The 26,212-nt window shown below is 45.7% G+C and overlaps 1 protein-coding gene across 1 annotated transcript in view; it reads right to left on the minus strand.

Annotated features, from left to right (window-relative positions):
- The window catches only part of MGAT4B (alpha-1,3-mannosyl-glycoprotein 4-beta-N-acetylglucosaminyltransferase B), a gene marked incomplete at its 5' end in the record, with an annotated part of 50,674 nt that overhangs the window by 24,206 nt on the left and 256 nt on the right, over positions 1-26,212 (minus strand). The gene's annotated exons all lie outside the window — the stretch shown is intronic.

The raw sequence follows: 26,212 nt of genomic DNA on the forward strand, positions 1-26,212 counted from the left end.
GTTGGGAGCCCCCTTTTCTCCCCTTTTCCTTGGGAGAAAGACCACACATTTCTATGTCTCTCCTCACAACCTAATTAAGAACACCGAGGCTTTTGTCTTCAAAGCAAAGCTAATTCATTAGCAATCTAATTATTTACCTGTGTAGCACCAATACAGCTTTCGAAGCATTTTTCTCTCAAATGGAAAGTGAAGGCTTTGTACTTGGTAGGGTTTTTAATACCCATTATTTGACTGGGAAATAAAAACATGCTGAAAGTGAACAAAATAAAGCATTACAGAAATCATGGGTCATTAAACCTCGAAATAATTGCAGCTTAACAGGATTTTTAAGTGAGGACATTACACAGCCAAACCTGGGCGAGGGGTGGAAAGGAAGGGGGGGAAAGGGGAATGGGGAAAGCTGGAAGCTTGTACATGTGGTCAATCCTACCAAACAAACCTGTGCATGGTTTAAAAGGAGATGCATTTGCCTGATGCACTTTCCTTACATGGCACAGGCATAGAAAATGCTCTTGGATGCACCTAAGGGCAGCAGGAACAGGCTGGCAGTGGAGAGGCTGTTGTTCTCCTGCTCTAAACATGAACATGCAGGAACCTGCAGCAGCCTCATCTGTGCATCACTGGGCTCCAGGCATGGCTCTGGGCACTCACCATGCCATGGGCCATGTCACTTGTCACGCTGGATTGTGAACCATCACAATGCAGGAAAAGCCCAAATTGGATTTGCTTGGCTCTCCCCAAACCCTGCAGATTGCATTTCTCTCCCTTTCACCTCGTTCTCACAACAAGCAGCCAAGCCAGTGAGTAAAATCTCATGAACCAAAACAACCCCAAAGGAACAGCTGATGGCTGGAGCGTGCAGGACCATGTCCCCACGGGTGCTGGCAAGGCCCAGCTCTGGAGCTTTACAGAAGCAGAAAAACCCTGAAGCAGAGCAAATGCCTCACAGTCCAACAGGAAAACCCTTTCTATTATAACCTAATTAAGTTAATAGTGAAACAGAGACCTTGTTCCACCAAAACCCACAGCTCCCACGCATCCTGCTCTGTGTTTAGTGCTAATGGCTCACAAGTCCATCCAAAAGGAATCCCTCCGAGGGAAGTCAATCCTTGCAAAGGTCACTGTGTTAATCATCACGCCCTTTCTCTAGCAGCAGCTGTCGGTAATTGCCTGTGAAGGAGTCGAAATGAAACTCTTGTTAATCCTTCTCCCAACATTACTAAAATCAAACATCATCATCATCCCCCCCACAAATGACCCTGAGCCACCAGCACTTCCCAGCTGATGGACCAGCTCAGCCCATCTCAGGAGAGATGTGGCACTGACCGGTGGAAAAAGCAGCTCCATTTAGCAAATTGAAGGTGAGTTTATTGATTAGCAGCAGTAAGTGCTGGTGCCTTGTATTTCCTACCTCCTGTACAATCGACCATTGCACTCATCATTCCACTAAAGTTACCACCAGACTCAGAGCAGCCGAGATCCTGGAACAGTGGGAATTTGTTTAATCAATAACATATGAAGCTTTTGGCAGGGCTGAGTGTATGAAAGAATTTTACAACAGTGAAATAAAGTATTGCTGTGTTATAAATCAGAGAACACATATGGAAAAGTCAGAGTGATGTACTAAGAGGGATATCAAGGAAATCACAGAAGTTTTGGCTGGAGTCCCTGGCTCCGCTGATGTTAATAGCTGAGAACTTCAATGCAAGTCAGGTTTGACTTCTTTTTCCAAAAGAGTAACTCATTTGCAATGCATGTGGCTGTATTGGAGTGAAAGGATATTGAGAGCACTCCCCTCATTCCACTGTTTATGTAAATTGTACATCTCATCTACCTGCAGATCCACAGCCACCACAAGATTCCAATTTCCCTATTGTACCAACTGATCAGATGCATGACTATGCTGTTGGGTAGAGCAGACTTTAAAATCACCACATACTGATCACAGGATGAGCTGATCTAAATTGCATTTTGTTTTAGTAGTCTTAAATAATTTGCAGAATGCTCAAAATAAAATGCATGCAGAACCTTTTAAAAATTACTCAGCATTAATATTTGAAATATTTATCCCCTGGGGTGCAGGCTTGTAACAAGAGCACTTAATGGGGTACATTTTCTTTTCTCCAGAGAAAAAACAAGAGACTGCCATAAAATAACACACTTAGGCCAACTATAGTTGTTGATGCTATCTGAGGGCTCTTGTTTCATTTTATATGCTAGGATAGTTCCTGGGAAGAAAAATATACCACTAAAAGAGTGGGAAGACTCACTTCTCCCTTATGTCATTCACCAGCCAAGAAAACATGAGAAAAGGTTATCAAGTAATGTCAACACCCTCTCCCACAAAGCCAGACCAGCTGCTTTAGAATGCATAAAAACCCACCCTTATTTCTTTCCCTTGCAGAAAATACATCATTAGAAGTACAAAGACAGAATTCCCGACTTGCAAGCAACAGTATCCTACAATAAATTAACTTCTCGCTATTCCAGAATACAGGGACTAACCCAGAACTAGGCAGCCTTGGTTCCACACCCCACAACAGCCCAGCTGCAGAGCTGCCTGCCAGCCCGTGCCAGCAGCAGCAGCAGCATTACTCCAGCAGATCAGCTCTGCTGAGAGGCAACACAGATGCTGGTGATGGCACAGCACAAGGTGGGGGGTGCAGGACATTTCAAGGGTAGAAAACAAACAGCTGGAGGGGAGGATGCTGACTACATGGGTAGTCTACTGCTAAGACCTTTGGTTGCTTATTAAATGATGCCTGAAAGCTTCTCAACAAGCTGCTGCTCTGAAATGTTATTGGGCATCTCCCACTCCCCTGTGTTGAGCTCCAGGCAAGGTGGCACGAGTGGCGTTCAGCCAGCCAGGAGTGCCAGAATGCACAGGGTGCTCCCTGAATCTCCTCAGAGGGCACCAGAACCCAGTCAGCCCCACAGTCCCATGGCCTGATCCAGCTGGAAAATTCAGCATCCTTACTGCAGGCTTAATTTTGGGTCAGATCATCCTGCTGACCGAGCCAGTAATGCAAAGGAAGCACAGGGGAACCAGGATGCCCTTTCAGACAACAGCCCAAAAGGAGAACAGTTTAAATGTCTGTGAAACCACATCCCTGGAGGTTTTGCTTTCTTGCAACGTCAGGTTTACCTAAAGGCTTAAAGGCAGTGCAGTGAGCATTACAGCCAGCTGCTTTACCACCTCCAAAAATAGGTGTGATTCCGGGAGCCTGGACCACAGGACCATGGTATTTATGCTGAATTTTACAACTATTCTTAAAGTGCTGCTGAGTCCTGGCAGAAGATACTTCACGCTCCCTGTGAGCCAAAGACATGCTGTTCACACCTCACATTCCCTTTGAACATGTCTATTTAAATGGATTTGGCTTTTCAGTATTTCACACACCGTTACCTTTACTGGTGCCACCTATAAGGTAACCTAATTGCTATGTGGGCTGCTGTGGATCACTTTTCCAGACCTTCCACCCCGAGGGAAGCTTTGTTACAGAAATTTGACATGTTTTAAGTGCTGCAAGGAGAATGCAAGATGGGCTGCAAGAAGCTGTGCCCAGCAAACAACAGCGTTAGAGCCCACAGGGAGAGTTTTCCATGATTAAATAGTTACATCTCGTGCAGTCCAGAGAGCACCAGTGCAGCATGTGAGGGATGACATCAGATCAGGCTGTCAGCTCAGGGAGGTGTGAGGGAGAGATAAGAGAGGGCACAGAGCTCCAGAGAGGCCACGGCTGCTCAGGAAAGGCACAGGAGGGAGAGGGCTTTAGCACAAGAAAAACCCCAAGCACAGCTGAGCAAAGCCACAGTCGGTACTGAAGGAGTTAAAGTGCAGAAATCACAGCAAACTGCACCAGTGGGTGTGAGGGGCTGCAGGGCCTGACCTGGCCCACTGCAATCCGCCTGTCCCAGGGGTGCCAAGAGGTCAAAACTCAGGAAAAATCCCACCATGGGGGAGCAAGGCTCAGCACAGCACAGGGAAAACACCACTGTGACTCACCCACAAGGAAATTGCCCTTGAAACTTGCAGCACCACTATGTAGAGCAAAATTGGAGCCTTTGCTCCCTCTCTACAAAGAAGTTTATTGGACTTCAGTGTCCAGGGAGGTAATTTCTGTACTGAGGTGCTTTAGGTACCCCTGATGCACCCAAAATGCTCTCTCAAGGGCCATGGAGGCTGCTCAGCACCTCCTGGAGTGCCTTGCTGATATATCCATAAAACAAATCACCCTGGCTAAGTCCCCAGTTAATAACTTACCCTCACACCCAGCTTCCCAAAGCTCCCTGCACACAGATCAGCTTTGTTACCCAGGATCACTGCTGTGCCTGGCTGAGAAAAATCTAATCCAATTTCTTTCTTCTTTAGGAATAAAACATCAAGCCCAGGCAGTCAGTCAGATACAGCAGCAATGTGGAAGCAGTGGCAGCACAGCTGTGTTATCACTGCCAGCAAACCATGGCTGAGGCAGCAATGGCAATGGGGGAGTTCCAGCACTGGCATGGGCTGGGAGAAGTGGTTCAAGACACACAGCCTCTTTTGGGGAACTCATTATTTAGTTTTATGACCATGGAAAACCCCAAAATGTGTAAAAAAGGTCATGACTTTTGCATGTAGGTATTCATGACTACAAAGACACTCCTACAAGGTTCCCTACAAGGCCATGTCCAAAGCCTGGTGAGAGCAGGGGCATTCTGACAGCCTTATAAACCCATACACTGGAAGAAATATCATATTTACCTTACATTGCTGCAGACTGGAGCAGCCCCAGCAGAGCCACCCAGTGCTCTGCACCACCTCCCTGGCATGGAGGGTCTTGCCAAGGTACATATCCTTGTGCACCACCCAGAAGTGGCTAAACCACTTTAAAAGCCACAATGGGGTCAGGATGCCACAGAGCATTGCCTCAGCACTGCTGTGCCCCAGCAAAATCCCCTCTTGGGATCAAAACACACCCTCTGCCAAACCAGCTCCAGTACCTCTGCAACTCTGGCAGTGTGGCCAGGGCACACACTGCAGCCAATTCCCTGGGCATGTTTTATGGAGGACAAGCCCAGGAACTGTGTGTGTGTGTGCATTTGATATCACATTTCAGAGAGGTGATGTTTCTAAAACCTTTCTCCAGCAGAGATTTGGAAGGTGTTGGACAAGCAGCCGTCCAAGCACCCAGAACAGGCAGGACGTGAGAGCTAAACCAGCCCTGCACACCTGACAAATAAATTCTTTAACATTAGACAGGAGACTATAAAATGAAGCTATAAGCACATATCACTGCACATGAAGGAAAATGCATTCTGTTGTTAATGCCCATAACTTCCCTACTGAGAGTAATGGATACAAACAAAAGAAAAGACATCCAAGAGTGCCAAAATGTGCACCTGGGTTTTTTTTTTTCCTAAGCTTGTATTGGGCACACTACTTGAAATACAGAATGGCTGAATTCTATTTTCTCCCCAACCCTCAAGCCAACATAAAATGCCCATGTTTTAATAGTGTCATTAAGCATTAGGATAAATTACCAGGGTTATAATGAACTCTCAGAAAAAATACTTCTGTCTTCAGAGCTGTGTTCCAGTTATACACCAAACTGTATTTTAGATTAAATAAAAAGTAATTCCTATGATGGGTAGCAGATAAGAAGCCAGACTAAATAATGCTGGAGGTCCTTCCTACCTTTGAAATAAAAAAGCCCATGTGTGTTATTTATGATCAATGTGCTACAGGGCCTGGCTGATCCTCTGGAGCTGAAAAGGAAGAGCTGGACGATCTTCCAAAGGAGAAGGGAGAGGAGAAAAGCCAGCTAAGTTTCCCAGCCAGGGAAACAATTTATGGATAGGAGTATTTTCTTCAACTTCTTGAGCAAGGAGACTGTGCACACTTATCTTGCTTTTCAAAGGACATCTTGTGCGTATGAGCAAATTTGTCCAAACCGTTCTGGCCCCGGCCGCGGCAGCGCGTTTAGTTCACCATTTCCAGATGTGCTTCTATCCCCGGCAGTCCGGCTGCTGCCTCAAGCCAAGAGAGTTATATAAGCTGCAAAGCTTAATTGGATTATTTAGCCCAAATCTTTGGCCGAGAGGCAGCAGGGCTGGAGAACCGGACAGGCAGCCTGGAGAGGAGCTGCACCCCCGCCGGCCTGGGGGGGAAAGGGAGGAGCAGAACCCAGAGAGTGAAGAGCTCATAAAGCAAGACTGGCCTGTCTCCCTCCAATTTCTCACACCTCCTGTCCCTTTTACAGAGGGGGCAGTCGTTGGTATTTATTAGAGCCACGTTTTCCTACTATAACAACAATTAAAAAGGAATGCAAGAAGCATTTAGAAGACATGAGCATTTCCTCTCTGCACTAACAAACATTTCCTGACTGAGCAGCTCCACAACATGGAATAATACATTTAGCAACCTCGTTTTCCCAATAATATTTCTTCCCCAAACTTTGGCTGTTGTGGTGGCTTATTTTCCATTTAAGGGCATAATCCTGCCTGTGGGATAACCCATCCCAGCGGATCTTCGCAGATGTAATTATTAGGGCAAAGTCCTAAAAAAGAAAGTGTTGTGACTATTCTTGGGAAGAAATCAGGAAAGAGAAGAGAGAGAAGCTGAAGTGTTTCCAAATGCTGTAGCTATCAAAGTCTGCCAGAATGATTTTGCTCCTTTTATTTTTAATAAACTGGATAGTTAAGCCAGAAGGTAACATAAGTATATAAACTCACATTAAACTTTGAGCAGGTTGCCCGCTCCATTGCTTAAACAAAAAGTACATGCATGCTTGACAGCCACTAAACCATTTTCCTGAGGCCCTGGATGGACTTTGTATGGCTTTACTACAAATAATAATAAAAAAAGCAGCCTGGCATCCTTCTCTGCCACTGCTGACAACATTCCCACCACTCTCCACCAGGCAAAGTGCCACGGATGAATTCAACAGATTAAACAACCAGAACAGTACAGCAGGCAGGGATGTGCTCAGTCCTGCTGGAAACAGCTCCATAAACACTGCAAATCACACACAGAGAGGCAGGATGCCTCTCACTGCTCCAGCTCTGGTCCCAGAAGCATCATACACACAAGAACCCCAAAATCCAGAGCATCACTGCTGGCATCCACACTGCAATTCCTGATGAATATTCCCATGAATGAAGAGCTGCAATTAACACGCTGTACAGAGTCATAGTAAACAGCAGCAGTGACCAAAAAGCTCTTTATAGAAGGGCTCTCTGCAACAATACCATGATTACTGGTTATGGAAATATTTCAAAACAAGGCAGACAAAGAGATTTCCACAGGGCACAGCGAGCTAACTGATTTGTGCTGTGCTGTGCTGTGCATTTACAGCACTCTATCTGTTCCTTAAACTTTATTTTTCTTTACTGCGTACATTTTGTGCCCTCAGTGAGCTGCAGCTAAAGCTCTGTGTGACTGATGGGAAAGAGAAAGTTGGCTCAGGCTGACCGGGCGAAACAGGCTCACCCCCCCCTTCCCCGTTATCTGCATTAAGAGCTTCAACAAATTTGTGTAATACCCAGCATTATAGAAATGGATTTCCAACCAGAAGAGCAGTTGGCAGGATTAAACAAGTAGAAAAGCACATGCACATAAAAAAATCAGGAGGTCTGCACACGAGCTAATGGAGCAAACAGAAAATCACTGGGCATGGTCCCTGGGCTGGAGAACCACTTCCTTTACAACAGACAGTAACGTCTCATTACAGGAGAAACAAATACAATAAAGATGAATATTCCATCTTCCCCTGGCTACATTTTAAGTGTTAAGCCAGAACAAATTCTCTGGTTATATTTCACAAAAATAGCTACTCAAAAAAGCCCTGCTGGCAGCACAGCAGAGCAAATTTCATTTGAAAGATAAATCCTGCATTTTTCATAGGCAGATGTGAAAATATATCAGCCTTTATCACAACAGCCCCTCCCAGGAGCCGAAGAAGCCACAGAGTAAATCTGCAACAACAAAGTTGCTTCTTTTCCCTCCTTCCCCTGTATTGCTTATCTCAACACAGACAAAATCAGGAGCAAACCAACATTACTTCATGTGGTAAAACAGAGGCCACACACTCTCCCAGCACCACAGTGCCCTGCAAAGCCACTATGGAACCAACCCAGCACTTGGGACCATCAGTGAAACACTTGGGCAGTGGAACTGCAGGGTGCTGTAATTACTGTCATCACAAAATGACCATTCAGCTGCTCTCCTCCACCGAGGCCAGACCGTACCAAGGCTCAGCAAACAAGCGCAGCCTTGTCGGGGTGTCTGGGCACGCAGGCGCCTGACACCGGCCAGGACAAGGCTGCTGGCAGTCTCAGAAACGCTGCCAAATGCTAAGCTGGTGGAGCAGGGCATTGTAGCATCGCTATTTCTGCCTGATAAAAGGGCAAAAATCAAGCTACCTCCACAGTTTAGTGAAAACTCCTACGAAGCCGACACGTGGAATGATCTTAAAGTTGCTCTTTGGTGCAGGATTATAAATCTGGATCAACACCACCTTCCCTCTCGCTGCAAGAGCATTGCACTGAAGGGTGATTATCCACCTCTTACCAGGATGGGGCAGGGAGCAAAGGAAGAAGCATCTTTAATCAATTAAATCCCAGCTTGGTGTGAGCGAGCCAATCTCTGCAAAGAACATCCCACGGCTGCTCCCACAAAGCAAATGAAATTCCCTATAGAAGGTGTTGAGAATGGAGGGCAGAGAGACATGCACCCTATCCAGGAGTGTGCTGGGTGCTTAATCATTAAAACCTGTGGTTCCAACAGGTCTGCATCTGCAGTTCTCACCTACTCCCATGGGAGGGGATGGATTAGGGGATGGGAGCTGGAATTGCCTCAGGCAGTGGTACCAACAGGGGTCTGAGCTCGACTTTCAGTCTTGTGCCTCTTGCGATCTCAAGAAGAACTTTCTGGAATCAAAATATTTTAAATTATGACTAAATATTTAATTATGACTAGTAATTTTAGCTTTAATAAAACTATGAAGCAGACAATCGCTTTTAACCCAATAACTCGGAAAAAATAAACCCAAATATATATATATAAAAGAAATCTGGTCTGCTTGGCAAAGCTTTCCTGGTGCCTAAATCAGGATGAGTGATTACCTGAAGTGCAACAGAATTGTGCAAGGGTGGCAGCTCCTTAGATGTGTTTTGGCCAAACTCTAACTGGAAATCCTGCTGGCCTAAAGTCCCCTGGATTCAAGCACTGGACACAAACCTGCACCAAGAAGCAGCTGTTTCCATGGACTGTAGCTTGGAAGAGGAGCTTAAGATTTTGAGATTGCTTATTTTTATGATTATTTTTCTTAAGGTTGGTTTACATATATTTATTCCTTCTATAATCTCCCCTTGCCTTGCATCTCAACTTTGAATTATTTATCATCAGGTATCACATTCAATTGCATACTTTATGAGGTGCAAACCAAATGATTAGTCATTCCATACTAGACCTTTCCAAACCATCTGTGCCAGGCTCTGCAGCAGTTTGATTTTGGTTTTCTTTATTACTTGGAGGAGAAATAAAAGTTCAAGGGGAAAATACTGGATTAACTTGAAACACAGTGTAAAATAATCCATGTTTGTGGACAGCAAAGCTTTATTACTCTGCTAGGGCTGTGCTCCTCCAGGAAGGTGCAGATGATCATCTTCAGTGTAATTTAACCAGTGATATAAATTGCAAGCAGCATTATTTCAAAGACTTCTGATTATTGATTAGAAACAAAGTCCTTCTCTTCCTGCTCCCTCCTTGAGTGGTGCTGATTGCACACAATAGAGAGCTATCACTTAAAGAGGCAATTAAGTCAACTTCTGAAAGGTAATTGAATAGCTGGAATTCTTAGTGCACTATTGTACTGCATTATCTTGATTGCAATGAAGGAAAAACAAAGCAGCCAGAGCAACAAAAATTAGAGAATGAGGTTCTGGCCATAGGCAGAAATACTGAAATGGATGGGCCCATTAGTGCTGTCCCCTCCTCCAATATTTTCTTTTTGTGGTTACTTCTAACTCTTGGTAGAAGTGTGAGGGCACAAAAAATTGATCTTGTTTATTTTCTGCATTGGCAGGACTTTGTGAGGGGTGGGCTGAGCTTCTGACCAGGCACAGAGAATGTTGCTGGCTACAGCCCCCCCAACACATCCCACCCCTGGGGGAACCCAACATCTGGGCATCCTGTACTCAACCAAAAGCTTTGATTAAAGAACTCTGAACACTCTCTGTACAGACTCACCCATGCCTGACAGAACCATCAAGAGATCTCTTTTTTGCCCTCCTGGCTACCTTCAAAACAGAGGACTTCAGATCACCTCTGGGGTTTCTATACCATGGCCTAACTGGGCTCAACTGAGACTGAGTTTGAAAGCTATTGGGAAAAAGGGCATTGTTGTAGTCTCTTAGAAAAAACAAGCTTTAAAAAAACCCAGTTATTGTAAGCCTGCCAGCACTCAGAATTTATATAAAATAACTCATTTAAATGCAGTAAAAAAAATGCATCACAATCTGAGAGAAGAATCCTCGGGACTTGAAGGCACTATCTGTACATGGTCAAAATTCACCATCAATTTCTGAGCAATTACTCAAAGTACTCACAGCACTCATGTTATAAAGCATTTACACAGACACATAAAATAAAAGCTTTTTCCAAAGCAGGAAAAGAGGCGCCACAAAGCATAAAAATCTCTCTCATTCTTCTGGGCCAATGGCAGCCTGTGGAGTGACCTTCCACCCCTGTCCCCTGGCCCTGGGTTTCCACGGCAGCACAATCAATCCACCCAACCTCTGAGCACACTAATGGCCAACTGCTGCTCTCCTCCAGCAGCTTTGGCACCAGCTGCCTCCCCACACATGTATTTTGTCTGGCACTGGAGCCTGGCTGAAGAACACAGGGCTGAGCAGGGTGAGATGCTGCAGAGAGGATGCTCTGTCTGTCCTCCTGGCACACCTCGAGCCTCCTGCCCTGAGTCCCACAGACTTCCCAGCCCAGAACAAGCATAGATCTCCCAGAAAAACCCTAATAAATGCCATTCCTCAAATATGCCAGCAAAGATATACAAAATATACAAATATGCCAGCAGAGAAATGCAAACCCTACCTTCTGCAGACACAGCTTTTGTGTTTGAGGAGCTGCAGGGCTCAGAGGGAACTTCCAAAGGGATCTGTGCACCCGGCAGGTTGGGAACCTCTCCTGTGCCCTGATTTCCCATCTGTGAAATGATCTGAATGACACCCAGACAGCCAGGTAGAGGGGTTTGCTTTTCATCAATCCACTCCCCTGTCTAAGAGTCAGGTGACTCCTACTCTCACCTACTCCACCCTCATCCTACTGCTGTGGGGCCTCACTGAACAGAGACATCCATTCATCCACTGAGAATGTGGGAGTACCACGTAAACAACCTCTGAAACACACATGGTACCATCCCTGGGCACTGTGCACCATAAGTATGACTTTAGCACACAGAGAATCCCGCCCAAACTTCTGCCTCATTCATTTTTGTCAGCCTCTCTTCACTTCACTTTGCAATTATCTCTACAATTCCCACTGAAAGACGGGACACAATTTAAGGAGCTTGAGCAATTTTTTCAAACTTGAATGGTCTCTACCCAAAGGAAGCCAGAAGGAAGCCCATGCACTCAAACACATCCCTGAGAGTCTCAGCTCTCAGACAATACATTGTGAAGTGGGAGCTTTAGTTTTTCTTCATTAGCAGACTGAAAACCCATCAAATAGGGCACCAGCCTATCCCTGGCCATGCTCTACTTGAGACTTGTTCTATCTTTTCAAAAGCTCCTTTCAGTTACAAAATTGAAAAATTCTTTAAGGACTATATCTAGAACAGCTCTAAAAATTGTGTGTACTTTCCCTGAGAGCTCACATCTACTTTTTGGATGGAGGAGCCAAGAGGAGAGAACAAATATTTCATGGAGCAGCCATTGTACATAAATATTGCCCCTGACACAGATGTGCTGTGAATACAGTTGTATCCCCACATCAATTATACTCCAGAAGCTACATTTGTAGAAATCAAATAAATAAATATAAGCTTGAAACAAAAAATTATTTAAATTTCTAGCTTCACCTTATAACCATTATTTCCTGTGACACACTGTGCTGGTTCCTATTCTAATAACACATTCATGTACCTGCACAGGTACAAGGGATGTATACAAATCACATCTTGCAAAACAACTGTTGGCAAAGAGCAGGATTTGAGTATTCACTACTCACTGCTCAACAGTTACATACATTTTAATTCTGACCTCAAAACATAATTTGGACCATGGCAGATGTTTCCTACAGCTCAGGCTGCCTTTGGATGAGAGTTAATTCAGTTTGAACACGGCAGCAATGAAGAAAGGGATTTAAACATTTTCTGCTCATTCTCCAAGCTTAATGTTGCAGAGGCAAAAATGAGGGAGGACTAAATTGAATGGCTGAACTTGCCTCTCTCAGCCTCAGCTCGGATCCAGACCAGCCGGGTGAGGCTGCGCCTCCCTGTCACCTCTGTGACACCAGCCTGTGTCAAAAAGAAATTAAATTATTTTAATGAGGTTCTGCTGAATGCACACTGGTGGAACCAAGAGAAGAATAACCTCTAGTTTTTTAAGCTGCCTAATTTTCATCAGAAGAAGAGGACATACTCCTCTACAAAACTCTTCCTGCTCTCCCCTTGTTACCCTGAGCAGCTCCCTCCCGCTATTTGGCATTAATAAGTAGATCATTACTTCACCAGCCACACTTAAAATCTTCTGTAAGGTAAGATCCAATTGCAGTTTTACATCCGCATAGCTGCCCACACTGAAGGGCCCTGAAATGCTCTTAACGAGTTGTGTGCACAGGGATGGGCTCTTCACACACCAGCGGAACGGGCTTGGGAAGCGACAGCTGCTTCCATAGTGCACAGGCAGTGGAGCAGTTTAAGGGGAAGAGAAATGGTATAAATAATTGAAATCACAGCAAGGAATGTAGGCAGAGCAGAGGGAAGGAGGGCAGCTCCAAAGAAGCTAGCAGCAGGAGAAGAGATAAGGACTTCTCCTGGAAGCCAAACTAAACATGAGTGCATGTAGAAAATCCACACCTTCTCACTAGTGTGTTATGCCACACCAGCAGACTAAAGAATTTCTTGACCTTTTCTGCACTGGCTGGCAGTGATCTGAATTCTACCCACCTACACACCTACAAGCTCTCTCTTGTCAACATCTTCCCTTTTCTCCTCTCCACAAAACCCTCAAGTCTGATGCAAATGGACCCCCATGTATGTCCCAGCACTGCAGTGACCTTGCTAACGAAACAATGCTGGTGAGTCAATATGGATTTCAAATTCTGCCAGTGACAACCACCTCACCTACAGGGACCCACTCCTCCTGGCCCAGCCCATGGTGAAGCTCTCTGGGAGGGTTTTCAGTGCACTCAGGACATTCAGGGCACACTAGATGGGATCCCGGTCTCAGCTGGGGCCTCTGAGCACCATCAGGTCACCATTGGGGTACCTGCAGAAATGGCCACCTTTGGTTTGCAGCTTTGCAGAACAGCACTCTGGAACAACAGACAAGTGCTGAAAGTTTCAACCCCAGGAGTAAAACACCTCCTTTGATGACCACAGCTGCTACAAAGGGCTAAAGTCTGTAATTTTCTTGACCTTTAACTATTACTGTAATACTCCATGACCTGCATTTTAGAAGCTATGAACAGACAGCACAACTCAGGCTAAGCAATCTGCCACTGTCTTGACAAATTTCCGAAGAGACATGAAATATCTGCCTTTCTGTGTGTGTGCATCGTGCAAGTCACTTGAGAGCTGTGCAGACATCCAGAAAAAAACACAGTTTCTCTCTGGGTAGCGCTCACCCAAGCAGGAGATCATTTATAATGCTCTGTGGAGGTAATACTTGGCATAACAGCTCCAGGAACTGCTCCATCACAACACCAGGTTGAAGAAGGGACACTTCAATTAGCAACTCAGCTAACCAGACACCTTTAACGGAGCAAGTAATGAGATTTCTTAATGAGTGGTTCATCTGAAGGGTGTGCAGTGGTACCAAGACCCAGGTGAAAATGCCCATCAAGATCTCTGTCCAAGTCACGAGTGTGTAGGATGGATATCTTATTTTAAACAGCAATCAATAGATTTTAAGGAATCAGCTGTTGAACCCTGCCAAACTCCTCTTGCAGAATGTCAGTATTTTTAGGCAAAAGCCTGCATCAGGCATTACTGTTAAAGTTCAGCCCTGTTCCTAGAGCCACAGGGCACACAACCGTGATCCGGTGAAGAAACCCTGATACTGATTCTTCTGTGTGAGCATTCCAATTTAAGAGTTGCTGTTCAAGAAGCATGTCACCAAACCAAAAAAATGACCACATTTTTTAAACATGATTCATTTCCAAAAGAGCCTTCCAGAGGCTGCAAGGATCCCACATAACCTTTTCTCTACAAACAGCCCTGTTTGGCAAGTGTCTTATCAGAGTGTGCCCAGCTGCACATCACACCCTTGTGCAGCCTACCTGTCCCAAATCCAAGCCTGGTATGGAAAGGCTGAGCTTCATGCGCCTCTAAGGACATCCTCCAGCTGGGACAGGCAAGTGACAGCTCAGAGTGGTGTGAACAGCAATTCTGGTGTCAAGAGCAACTAACAGATCACAGCAAAAAGAGACACACCAACCCCTTGGATTTCAGCACAAAACTGGCCCTTGTAACTTCTCTCTGCCACATGAGGGAGATTAGAAACCCAAGTCCACCTTGGATAGGACAGAATTTCTTTTTTGACTTCTCACTAAGAACTTCTGTACTTCTAAAGACAGCTGAGCCTTAACAAGGCTGCCATGCCAGCAAGTAAAGATGGGAACCTTGTGGTTTCAGAGGGTCTGCTACTGAGAAGCTGCATTTGGGCACTCTCCAAATTAATGATGGGACTCTTTCCCTGACAAAAGAGCCATGAACAGCATGTGTCCTCTGGAGTGCAAAGGAATGGTGCCAACAGCCAATCCTCCTCTTCCAGCTGGAGGACAGCTTGTGGGCAGGATCTTCAGCTGAGAGTCTCCAGATTGCTCCCACTGTGGGACACACAGCCTGGCTCACCAAAAGATGCTGCAGCCAGCTCAGACATGCCTCACTTCACTTGGGGAACACTTGATGTGAGGCTGGAGGGAAATGGCTCTCTGACAGATGGAAAATGCAGTTGCCTGAGCTGCTGGGGAATAATGAAGAATTAGCCACTTACTAGAGGTGCTTTTCTGTCACCCACATTCTTAGAGATGCGTTTGTGTCACCCTTTCCTCCGACCATGGGGTGTCAGGGAACAGAGTTTCTGTAACACAAAGCTTTGATCACTGTTAACTGAGCCAACCCCATCCAAATGTCATGGTCTCAATCACTACAAAACTGTTCCTTTCTCTTTCTGCCACCCTCCATTCCATCCATGGGGTGTTCATTAGATTCAAACACAAAGAGCCTACAACAAGAGCCTCATTAGCTGGCTGTACCGCTGGATTTGTTTTGCAGCACAGAGCCGTCCCCCACACTGCAAGGCAGAGCTCTTGATGGGGGAAAAAAAAATGGATCAATTTAAAAAATATCTTGCACACCTAAATGTTACATGCAGCTCTTCTGTCAGACTTAAAACAACAGCACTACCAGCTGTAAGATGGGGAAAAAAACCCCAAAAACCCAGGAAATCTCTCAAAACAGCAGACCAAATGAAAGGAGAAAAAGATGAAGGAGGTTTCACATCTGCCCTGGAGAGAATGCGTGTCACAGCTGTAACCTGCTGCAGGGAGAGGGGGAAAAAAGGAAACAGGGCAGCAGAGACCAGAAATCAAATTTATTATGACCAACCAGGTAGATAAAAGATCACCAAGAGAGGATGGTTGTGTTGGAGTCAGCCAGCTTCTGAAAATGTCTAGTCAGCTTTAGCTGATTTGATACACATGAAATTGGTGTCCGCACAAGAGTATTCTCCTGAAAGGATGGGATTTAATGCATCGAGATAATTATCTAGATCCTTCTTTATCCCATTAGTGGTTTTCATTCGCATCCTGGAACACCATAAGAGGATTGTTCAAGAATTATTTGCCATCCGCTGTTTCAATCCCGACTGGAATTATCTTTATACCTCAATATGAAGAAAAGAGATTACATCCCTGCCAGGCCTTGCTGGAATGCCCTCTTTTCTGAAACTCCCTTTATCATTCTTGTTCTATAAGGTGATGAAAAGAATTAGAAAATAATTATCATGGACGTGATTTTGCCCTCTCCTCCTCTTCCTTCCCCACACATGTATTTGGGAAGAGGAGGAGGAGACACTCTTCCCACCACATCCCCTGCAGGAGATGCATCACTGCACCTGCAGAGCGATGAAGCTCAGCAAGACTTACTCATCAAATTACCCAGGACAGGATCCAAAAACGCTCCCAGCTTCCTTTTGCACCACGATCCACTAATAAAAGAACAAGGATGAAACTGTTAAAACCAATTAAACGTATCATTTGATGCATGAGCAGGAAGTGGGATTCACTGCACTGGAGATCCCAGGGGCGTATGCCAAACGTCGCCTCTCGCGCTCTCCAGCAATGTATGTCACTGTGCAAGCTCCGGTGGAGATCAGGCCAACGCCACTCAAACAGCCAACACAACCCCTTGCTTCAAGGCCTAAAATAACAAGAAGACGAAATTCCCCTCCCAGCCACTCTTAACTGCCTGCCAGATTTTGTATTAATGGAAGAATTACATCTCCGTCCAGGTATGGCAAGGACACAGCTCGTCTCCCCATGGGCAGCCGTGACTCTGGCCAGTAGTGAGGAAAGATGCCTGGACACCACAACAACCATCCCTTCTCCTCAAGGAACATGAGGGAGGTAGGTATTCAGACCCGACATGAATAGGAATGCATGTATTTTTTAAAGAATCGTGCTTTATGGCTGTGTAATGAGATCTGTAGGAGAGGTATCTCTACAAACAAGTTATTAAAAGGGGGAGGAGGGACACAATAATAGCAGGTGCCAATTACTCAGCTCCCAGCAGAGACTTTTCAATTTCTCACCTTCCCCCAAAGCAAGATGTGCTTCTGTATGGCACCACATTCACTTGCAAGTGTGAGACCCTTTGGAGTGTGGCTTCTCTTCCCCCCTGCCAGAGCTCCCCTGCCACCAGAGTGGGGCTACCCCTTGCCCACCAGCCCTGGGACCAACACACCATGAAATTAATTTGGAAACTGAATACAACCATATTTGTATTTGACTTCAGAAACCAGCTGCTCCTCCCATCAAGAGGAACAGCGAAATTGTGTGCTGATTGCAACTGCCAGGTTTGCATCACTGCAAGTATCTGCTTAATTTTGGGAACAAAACACCAGTAATGATTTTGTTATTTTGAGATGGCGGCGGCAATTCAGACAGTAATGTCCACCCTGGAGCTGTCAGAGGAATCCCATCCTTTAAAGAAAGCACACCAAGGTAATGATTAATATTACAAAAGTAATTTGAGCCTCTAAAATCATTGTTTTCAAAATCAGCCAATAATTACCAAGGCCTTCAGCAGTCAATATCCAAGATAAACAGAAGATTAAATTGCAAAAGAAACAGAAGAAAGTACTTAATATTTGCCAAACACATGCCAAATACACTTTTTTATGGTAACCAAATGCTTCCAGTAAATAGATATTTTAGCTCACTGGAGAGGCACTTTCAGAAAGTAATAAATTAATCCAATAAAACAGACAGACTGGGTGGAACCAGACATTAACGAAACACAAACTGATCTATACAGAGCCAACCCACAATCCATGTCCTAATTACGCTCATCCACCACTCTGAGTGCTTACCTCCCCCACCCAGGTCAGCTCTTTAGCTCAGGGAAAATACATGCTTCATGTGGATTCACTGGCAGGACAAAGTGGAGAATTTCAGCCATCAAATGACAAAGCTTGTGCTCAGCCAGAATTTGCATTTCCATTTTTTTTTCCTAAATACTTCTCACTCCTTAAAGTTAGCAAATTAATATCCTTTTGAACACAATTTTCCTTCTCTTAATTTTGACCAGTTCAAGTTATTAGGTAAGTATCTGGTAAAGTTCTTCAAAAAGTGGATAACTTGAACTGGTCAAAATTAAGAGGGAAAACATGGGAAGATCTCCGTCCTGGTCATTTTCTACAACATCAAAGGAAGAAGAAGGGGAAGAACAGAAGGCAAATAGAAAAGATATCAAAGCTAGCTCCAGAGAGCACAATCAGAGATGGCATGAAAAAGGAATAGTTAAAATGTCAAAGGCAAGATCAAATAAAAGTAAAAGCTCAGAGTCTGGGCACAGAGCAGAGGGAGGAGAGACCACCCCAACACTTCTGCCAGCATTAACTGAATAATTCATCTGACAGATACTTGTCTGTGGTTGAGTCTGAGAGAGCTCAAACACCATCAGATACATCCACTCACCCGGCAAAGGACACAGACAAACAGTGCTCTTGTTTTTCACCTGGGGACACACCTTGGGGACACTGTACAGCAGCTCTGCTCTTTTGGGGAGGAATAAAGAAATTTAGTTCTCCCTCAGAAATCTTATTCCGGCTTCTGTGTGAAGTTCTTGGTACTGGCAGGGCTGGCCTCACTACTACACTTTAACTAAACCACTACAGGTTTTCACTATACAAAATATATATACACAGATCTTTAAAGAGCTAATTTCTCAGGAATGGAAGTGTTTCTTTGATTATTTACAAATCAAGAGCTTTTATATTTACAAGAGCTTTTATATTTACAAGAGCTTTTTATATTTACAAGAGCTTATAAAGGCTACATAACCTTTTGGTACCACAGGCCTCCTCCCTAAGCCATCACATTCCTCAGAACACTGACAATACACAGAGGACTTACTGCTATGTAAGTACAAGCAGTGAGTGACAAAAAGGCTCCCCAGGTTGAACCTTCCAGAAAGCTCTTGGCATTGCAGGGAGAGAAGAAAGTGCTCTAAGGCAGACTTGAAAATGTGATCAGGATGGTCTAAAAACTCACTGATGAACAGATATGGACCAGGCAGCAGCACTGACATAAGCCAACACCTTGCTCTTCCTACAGTTCAGCATCCATCCCACTACCAACAACTCCTAAACCACCAGAGTGACAATTATAGCCACAAGTAAATGGACACTGCAATGCAACAAGACTCATCATGAACATAAAAGACAGGTGAAGATTAATTTTTGCCCAGAAGCTTCTTTAAAGCCTAATGATTTACATTTGAACGCTACTGCTGTCCACTTTAATATAAGCAGAAATTAAAATATCTTGCACAAGACATTTTCATGTGCATGTCTAGTTACTTCAAAATATAGATTAACCTTTAGGTAAGCATTTATCCTGTATGTAGCACAGGAGGGATGGAATATTTAAATACTGGCAAGGCAGGGGCAGGCAGGAGAGAAGACAGAGTTACAGAGGCGTCTCTGTGCATCAGAGATGCATCCATGCTAATGCACTGATCCTGGAGACTCAAATGTGACTTGACACCGGGACAAAAACAGAAGGAGAATTGGCCAGTGACACAATTAATGCAGAAAGAGATTATTTAATACAGGAACCTGCCACTCCCAGATTTTCCTGCTTTGCAAGGGAAGCCTGACACAAGCTCAAAAATAAACCCAAGAAGGGCAGCGCTGAATAAAAAGCCCCCTATGCTGCAATTCAAATGGAAAAGGCAGAATTTTTTTTTCCCTCCATCAAAGACAACAATCCTCTGCCTGTATCCGGAAGCTGCTAAGCAGATACTTGATCAGCCCTCCCTGAAAAGCCTCTCCTCATAACAATGCTAACCTGCCTGCCACTGCTGGAGCTCTTTGATTATTTTAATACTTTCTACAATCCTTTAATTTGCCCAGTGAGTTCTGCCACCACAGCAGCCCTCTTCACCCACCTAATCTCCCAATCTCTTCATCTCTGTCTCATGAAAAAGAAAACTTGAACATTAGAATTGGCACAATAATGATATGGAAAATCTTCACCTGGAACATTAAGCATCATCTCCAAGTATTTTTAGGCAGGTGGCTCAGCCTGAAGGGTTTCCCTCAAAGTCCTGGTGGCTGTGGATGCCTGTGCTGAGCAAGGCACCCCAGCAGGGATATTTGTTTGTGTTTCTTTATACCACAAACAGAAAAATTGGTCCTTTGGTGACTCCTTTGGGTTTTGTGAACAGGGAGAACCATGGATAATCCAAACCTACCTGCAGCAGCCTTGTCCATCTATTGCTAAAAAAATTTCTCCAGCACTTAGTGGCTTCAAGGCTTTCTGGAGATGACTGGCAGCTTCACTTAAACTAGCCAGCTATAGATGTGTTTTACATTAAACACTAAGTGTATAATCAATGAACATTCAGGATATAATTACAAATCAATGATTTGTTTTAGATGAATCAAAGGGAATCGCAAATGAGTTTTGTTCTGCAACAGAAGTAAACCAAGAGAAGTACTTGATATAATTGGAGGGGGTGTGTGTTAACCTCCTCTGACTGCCTCTCTCCTACGTGCTGACACAGACCCTGCTGTCACAGAAGCATGGCAGTGTCCTCCAAACCCCTGTGACAAGAGATGTCACTGTCCCCAGAGAGCAGATGGGAACTGAGGCATGAAACCAGCCAGTCGACTTTTCCAAGACTGGGAGGACACAGCATAGCAAGGACACAACTCCAAGTCTATGCTGAAGGACATAGGTTAGGAGAGAGCCCTTGTAACTTCATCACACAACCACAGTTCTTACTGTGGCAGCAGCAGTGGGACACAGAAACTGCCACAAAATACAGGTCAAGAGCCCCGTTTAAAGGTCTTTTAAAAACAGCAAATAAATAAAAAACAGATATGCAGGTGACTCCAGACAATGAACGACTTATTTTGATAAATGCCTATCAACAGATCACACAGTGTCCCTCACTCTTGGGATGAATTTGTTCAAGTCACAGGTATGGTAATTTTGCAAATGCTGCTGCATTCCAGCCACAATTTCACACAATGTCTGCTGAGAACCAGCCAGGCCACATAAAGTCTCTCAGAAATGCTCCTGCACGTCTTTTTATTCACCATGCATTTTAATGACAGATTTCCAAACTCCATGGTTCCCTAGCCAGGTCCTTGCCTGCACCTTCTCAGCCCTCAAAATCCCTTGCTGGGGCTCCTGCTGCCATCTCTCCTCCTGGGAAATGCTTGCAAGGGTTGCTGTGAAGTGATCCCAGCTCAAACCAGGGCTCTCACTCATATCCATTTCGCTACAGGCAGTGCCCAAGACCTCAAAGAAACTACAAAAACCTGAAGTCAAGCTGGTGCAGGCAACAGAAATGAAAAAGCAGCGGGAACCCCACATGCCGCAGGACACGGCTCGTATTTAATGGTATCAAGCTTTGACTTTGCTGCTTCCAGAGAGGATTAGTGTTCACGGCTTTTATGCACTATAGAAGAAGACTTTGTAAACACACTCAGAGGAACATCCCTCCGGGACAAAGTTTGCTTCCCACAAAGGACACTCCCATTGAGCAGAGCATCCCACTGTGCATGGCACTGCACGAGTGATATTTCCTTATGGAGACGCTGCCTGAGCCCTCCCTGCTGCACCAGAGCAACATCCACACTGCAGCCAGTACCCCACAGCCACCAAGACCAGCATCCTGCTCCTCACCACACTCACAAACCAAGGCAGAAACCCTGTGCTCAGACCTGAGCCAAGACACCCAGCCGGGATGCATGTGATGAGTCCTTCAGGGAGCTGCACACGCCCGGTCTGAAGCACTTCCACAACATCCACAGGAAAAACAGTTCCCACAAGGTGAGCACACAGTCACAAACCACCAAAATACCACATAGTCACAACTGGTCTTCAGGTATGAAGACACCATGCAAACCTACTTTGCAGGCAGATCTACAGGTACAGAGTTGACTGCAGTTGGGGTTTTACAATGGAAGCCAGGAGCTGGCTGGCAGTGGGTAAACAGAAATCATTAAAAGTTGACAGAGAAAAAACTTGCCAGGGGAAGCCTGCACAGAGAACATGGGTACAGAGCCTGCCCTGAGCTACACAGCCATACTGAGGAGGTACCACGCAAACCTCTACATGCAGCATTACCAATGGGCAGCATGTTAGGAGTCTCCTAAAACATTCAACACAAGATTTAAAAGTTCCTGTTCAAATAAAAATCAAATCCTAACACTTAAACCCCAAATACCATGCAGCATTTATGGCTCTGGCATAGGCTGCAAAGGACAAAGAGAGGGGCTGTATAAACAGCACATGGCTGGTCAAGATAAGAGCAAACATTATGGATGAGAACTGAACAGTTTTCACCACTGGAAATGAAAAAAACTACAACAATTTAATTGATAGGTTAAATTGTTTGTCTTCATGCCATCTGTACTTGTGACTCGCTTAAAGTCACGAAACCTTCTTGTTTTCACCGATCCCTCAGTAAGCCCTGGCTCCCCTGCAGTCCCCACATTGGGCACATCAACACCCGAACCTGCCTGCACCTTCCCAAAGGCCTGATCCTCCACAACTAAGCCCTACACATCCAACACGTGACACCAGGTTACAGAAGAGCTTTCTGCACGGCAGCTCATGGTTTTGAGGAGTGAAACCATATTTGAATCTAAAATCAGCAAGGAGAGAATATCAGACTTTGGCCAAGCCACCCACCACCACCAGGCACAGCACGTGGCCCACCTCCCAACAGCCCGTGATGCTGGACACCACCTGCCTGGGTGAGTGGCTGTGCTATTTGAGGCTGCCCTTCTCTTCCCACTCCAGCAGACTATTTCAAACCTCGTTTATAATTGGAAAGAGGCAGCATCTGTTTTTGCAGACCATGAGGTCAAAACTTTACTAATAACCACAGCACAGCAGAACACCATTATCAGGTAAGCAAGCCCTGAGCTGGTCTCAGAAAAGCAGCTCTAGAGATGGTTTGTGCTGGTTTATTTTCCTTCAATTAATTGTTTTGTCCTCCCAACGCAGAGTGGGAAAACAAACAGACTCTGCAATGCCTTACATTTTAATATCATATTATTCCCCACTGGAGGCAATGCGGACACCTTGCCAGACTCCCCCAGAACTCAATGCCATCAGCAACTCAGGAGCACTGGGAATTGTCTCCAATCACTCACAGGGGATGACTGATGTTACAGAGGACTGGCAAACACAAAGCCTATCTTTGAAAAATACTAGTATGGGAATAAGGAAGCAGGAAATTATAGAATAATCAGCTTAACTTCAGTTGAAGTGCTTAGAAGAAAAGGAGAACTTGAGGAAGAGATAACCTTTATTCATCAAGAACAAATCACATCAAATCTCTCTTATTTCTTTCTGTGACAGGGTGTCAGGACTTGCAGGAAGGGGAGAAGAAACAAACATTTCAGAGACCTCTGATAGTGTCTGATGGGTCATCCCCATAATGTAGCCAGGGATGCAGGGACTGGCCTGAGCTGCCCCAAGGCAGGACCACCCCTGCTGGGAAAACCACCTGTGAACGGGGCACTGGTGCTCCTTGAGCACAGACTGGGGGACTCTACTGAAGCATCTTCCAGGGGAACCCATCCCAGATCCAACACCAATTGGTGTTTTCATCCAGAACTTGGCTGATGGCAGAGAAAACAGGCTGATTGCCCTGGAAGGCTACACCAAGCTATGAGGGATTGCAAGCATACAGGAGGACAAGATCAGAATTCAAAACAATCCCAATAATTTAGAAGAAGTGGTCTGGAAAAAAAAAAAAAACAAAAAAAGGATGTAGTTCAACAGGAACAAGGGTGAGGTAATGCAATTTGGTAAGAATAATTAACCAGGAAAACATCTGGAGAGCAATAGTTTGAAGGGTTGAGGGGATGAAAAAAATAAACATGAGTCACCTATGGCAAAAGTGAAAAGTACACACAGTGGGATGTATAAACAGGCGCATCATTTATAAAAGATATGAAGTAACCCTTAGTATTCTGAGCAAAAATACAGCAGCAACTTCAGCCCTTTATCCCAGTTTAAGCATCACTCCTCACCAAGGATGATGGTCCAGAAGAGAGTAACAAGAGCAACTGCAGACCAAGAATGCATGACCTTAAAAAGAGTGATCAAAGGAACCAGTGTGGTTTAATCTATATTAGTAAGGGAAATGGTAGCAACTTCCAAGTATCTGCTGTAAAGAAGGACAGAAGGAACTTTTCTGCCTGTTCCCAATAAACGGAAAAAAAGATGACCAATCCTGAAACTAAACCGAAGAAGAAGACATTTCTGTATGAATCACAAGAAAAAACTAATATGAGGGCTGCTAAATGTCAAACAGACTGTCTGGGGAGCTTAGGAGCCCCTGTCATCAGAGGTTTTTACTAAGGAATACGACAAACATCTGCCAGGAAGGGGTTGGTTATCAGCAATCCCATGGAGGGCAGGAGACGGACTGAATGACCTCTCAAGGTCTTCTCCAGCTCTGTACTGAATAACGAAGGGCCTGATACGCAAATGACCATAATAGCTGGAAAGCTGCTGTGCTGACACAGCCGCCGTGCTGGCTGTGACCTGTTGTGGCCACCGCCGTGTGCAGCTGACAATCTGTTGCTGCCGGAGGAAAAGGCTCATCCCGGGGAGGGTCCTGCCGAGGACAGGGACAGTGCTACCCAGGGTTGTTATTTTGGTACTTGCGTGAGCCACAGGGAAAAGCTGCTTGTTAAAAAATAAAAGAGTGTCAAAGGACAACACAGCCCAGACAGCACAGACTGCCTGGTGGGGTTGGCCACCCTGCTTCTGAAAGCAGGAGGGGCTGCCCAGAGCCCACACAGCACTGAACGCTGCTTTTGCTTTATTTATGAGAGGAAGCTGCAAAGCAAAGCCACTGCTCGATGGTAACCACAAGGCAGCTCTGAGAGCACTCCTCTGCCCCTGCACAGCTACTGTAGTCTAGCCCTTCTGTCTGAAAGCGACACACAACAGCAACACCTGGGTATACAAATATTTTGGCCAGTTAAAAATATCACCAGCAGAAGCAAACCAACCCACCGATACCAGGGCAGCACCTTGCATTGCAAATAGCCATCACACAAACCTCTGCAGGAGGCAGCTCTGGTGGGATTTAAACCAGTTAGCAGCACAACAGGAGAGCCTTCAGTGATGAATGAGGCAGAGGAGTCCAAGCAGCCACCTGTCAGACACCTGCAGCTGCCAGGACAAAATGGCACATCCCAGGCACTCCTGGCCTATTGCCAGGGAAGGGGCTGGATGGGCTCATGCCATCCTGCCCACCAGAGCAAAAAACCTTCCCCCAGAGCTGCCCCAGCCCTGATGCTGGTGTTGCACTACACACAAACTGCACCAAATTGCAAATCCACCAAGTCACAGCTTAGGCTCAGGGAAAGCTGTTTCTCACCTGTAGCAGGGAGAGATGCTTATAAAGCCAGTGGGAGGGGAGAGTCAAGGCCTGGTTGGTCAGACCACATACCTCTAATGACCTCTAAAAGTGCAGGAACTGGAAGAGCTGAGCGACTAGCACAGGCATAGGAGGTTACACACTCTTACACAGTACAGACACACAATTCAGAAGCAACTGTCAGAATTGTCCTCCAGGCCAGAATAAGTCCAGTGCACTACTTGAATGAGAGACTGGGTGGAGAACAGCAACTATTGTGTTGTCAGGAAAAACCAGCAGCAAGAATCTCTGCAACACCTGCACAGGATTCCCCCACAGCCTCGGCAGGACCTTTGCTCTGCAGCTGCCGGCTCAGTGCAGATCCAGCACCAGTGTTTGTGTTCTGTCCCACAGCCCTCACACCTGTCCCACAGCCCTCACACCTGTCCCACATCCACCGAAGTTACTGGACTCAGCACCGAGCCACAAGAGACGCCTGCAGGGAAGGCAGAGATGCTCAGATCTCCCCTCACCAGTTTGCCCAAAGAACCCCCAGCATTTGAGATCTCCCCCAGTTGCTGGCACTTTGGGGCAGATTTAACCCACCTGGCTCCCACCGGCCATGAAGGTTTTGGCCATCAACACGGGGGTAAAGAAGCACATCACCAAAGCCAAGCAAAGCGCACCCCGACCCGGCCAACAGCCCGCCCATCACCCCACAGCCCCGGCCCTCCGTGGGCACCCCTGGGGGCGAGCAGAGCCCCGGCTGGGCACCCCCGCCCGGCGGGCACGGGCAGGCACCCCAGGGCTCCACAGCTCCAGCGGGGACCGGGGACACCGGAGCGCACAGAACCCCGCCGAGCCCA

The sequence above is a fragment of the Zosterops lateralis genome (genome assembly GCF_965231275.1).
Source record: "Zosterops lateralis genome assembly, chromosome: 14".
Lineage (NCBI taxonomy): Eukaryota > Metazoa > Chordata > Aves > Passeriformes > Zosteropidae > Zosterops > Zosterops lateralis.